The sequence below is a fragment of the Arachis ipaensis genome, chromosome B06 (genome assembly GCF_000816755.2).
Source record: "Arachis ipaensis cultivar K30076 chromosome B06, Araip1.1, whole genome shotgun sequence".
Lineage (NCBI taxonomy): Eukaryota > Viridiplantae > Streptophyta > Magnoliopsida > Fabales > Fabaceae > Arachis > Arachis ipaensis.
In genome coordinates this window covers 113,140,081-113,142,987 of record NC_029790.2, presented here as the reverse complement: position 1 = coordinate 113,142,987, position 2,907 = coordinate 113,140,081, and positions in this window count along the sequence as shown.

Below are 2,907 nucleotides of genomic sequence, written 5' to 3'. Positions count from 1 at the left end.
TTTTAAGTATTTTCATACCAGATCATAAGAACCAAATCTTAATAGTATAAATTTAAAAAAATAATAATAACACAACAAAAAGGGCACAACTGAAGAAATTACAAAATATAAAATGTATTAAATCTTATTTAGCTTTTTTAAATAAAATTCTTTGTCAAAGCATCAAAGACAGAAAAAGATACACAAAAGTGAAGCGGCCAAGTAGAAGAAAAAATGAAATAGAAGCAGAATGGTGACTGAACATCGACGAGAAACTGAACGATGGTGAGGAAGAGGTGACGGTGAGAGCGGCGAGTGACAAGAGGCAAGGAACAGATGTGAGAATAAGATCAATGAGGAACAAAGGCACGACGGCGAAGAACCACAATGGAAGTTTGAAGGTGACGGAAGACACCATTCAAAACTGGCAGCACCAGAGGCGATGAAAGAGGCAGCGAAAACAAAGTGAGAGGACAAGGAACGAATGTGAACAGTGATGAACCAAGATGTAAAGTGTTGTCGGCCTGTCGAGGGGGCAGCGGCGAGCTATTTGGCTCGGGCGTGGCAGCGTAAAGGAGAATGCAAGTAATGGGTCACTAATGAGGTATGATACTAAGAAGAAGGGAGTGAGGTGAGAGGCACCATCCAGAGAGAAGAATGGTTTACGGAATTAGGGTTTCTAAAAGTTAATATATATTATTTATTTATTTATAATTATATGTTGCAGATCTGTGAATTGGATCCGCAGATACAGATATAATATTCGCAATCTGATTTAATTTTTTTGCAAATCGAATCATATTCGCAATTGCAAATTAAGTGCGGATAAATACCACAGATCCGCTGATCGAATCCGATTCATGATCACTCCTAAAACAAAGTTATGGTGGAGGGTTGCCGCTTCCATTTTAGCCTTGGCAGCAATGACCCTAGTTTTTATGTTCCCTCCTCTTCCCTTTCCCATTTTCCTTTATCTTCTTTTTTTCACCTACTCTTTTCTTCCCGTCTTCCTTCTCCCTTCTTCCCATTCCTCTTTTTCTTTGGTTATTATTTCTGTTTCTCAGTGGCCCTATTTTTCCCTTTCTCTCTTCTTTCCTTTCCTCTTCTCTTTCCTTCTTTTTTTTTTCTCACTTTTTCGTTACCGAAATTTTTGTTTATGTTTTTTTATTTTCTCCTTTTGAAGTCTTGATCTTAGTAACCCTCTTTTGTGGTTAGTTTTTTTCTGTTTGTGGTATATCGGTTCCTTGTATGCATATTTTAGATCTAGAGATATAAATCTCTAAAATTTGAGAGAAAATTATATTGAGGGATGCATTTCGTCCATAAAAATATTTTCATACTAAAAGAGTGTTCAGATTTATTTGAAAAAGATAAAAAAATGTATCTCACAATATTACAGCACTTTTAATGTAAATTTTAAAATAAAAAAGAATTACATACATCCACTATTTCTACCCATTAAAATTCTTTGAATTTGAATATTATGCCCACTCTCATCATATAGTTTAACATAGAGAATATTAACCTTTTTTTCAAGATTTAGTCGATTGTTTTTCTGTAATTTGTAAACGTCGTATCGTTATTTTTTTTGAATTAATGAAAATGTTTATTCTGTTAAAAAAAAGAAGTTGATAATTCTATCTTTTAATATTGGAGGCTTAGTGTCAAGTGTAGTGGCCTTGTTTTTTTTTTTCCCCAAAATGGATGGCTTGGTATGTGTTGAATGGTTGGTGGCTTGGTTGCATTTCTAAATTAGAGAGTTATTGTTTATCGACAATGGTGGCTTGATTGATTATTAAAGTCTTGGTTGATGGTTTAGAGGAAGCTTGTGGAGCTCTATAATTGAGCATAGTATTTGAGTTTCAAGATGTACCACTTCACAATGTAGCTTATCAAGTTTAGAGCTACATTTTTGTACTTTTATTTTATATTTTGTGTACGTACCAAGTTGTTTGGTCTCTCTTTTGAATAGAGAATATTTGTCTTAGATTTTTTTTATATTTAACGTTCAGGGTTTAGGCTAAATTTTAGGTTTTAGGATTTAGAATTTACAATCTAAAATTTAGAATGAGAGTATACACTATTTAATTTAGTACTATAAAATTTTTTAGGTGTATTTGGAACTTAAGTTAGATTTTTTAATGGAATATCATCCCCTTATTATATCTCATTGAAAATTTTGATTTAAGTGAATTAGAGTTATCACCTACCTATTTTATACCTTCTTCTTATTTCATAGTGAAATATGTACTTGTCTTTGTCTATATAGACTTAGGCGTTAAACCAAATAATACTATGGTTCAGTTTAGGTAAATTTTTTAAATAAATTTTTTTGAAAAAAAAATTAAAATATAAAGATTTTTATTAATAGCAACTTATAAATAAAATAAGTTATTTTATATTTAGATTTTTAGTTATAGAAATACTTATTTTAAAGATGTAGCATTTGGATAAATGACTCAAAAAATACAATTTTTTTTACACAAAGAGAATGGATATTAAAATAACGATGATAATAACAAATATCTTTTAATATTGAATGTTATTTTTACATAACTTAATCACTGAGATTTTATACCACACACAATGGTAAATATAAATTTAATAATAAAAATATAGTAGTAAAATGATAAAAAAAAATCCTGAAAAGAACATATGCAGCAGGTGTTTCAGATAAAACATTGTGTGAAAATGGTAGTGGAGGATCAGTACTTTTAACAGATGAAATATTTTGTGAAAATGGTTGTGTGAAAATAGTGGTGGAAGACCAATACTTCTAGCAGATGAAACATTGCGTAAAAATAGTGGTGGAGGGCCAATATTTCCAACAGAAACAGAAAACATTTTTTACAAAGCCAAAAATAAAAGTAGTACAATGGTCTCTTTTATTTTGAAGTCAATTTTTTTGAATAAAAATAATAAAATAAC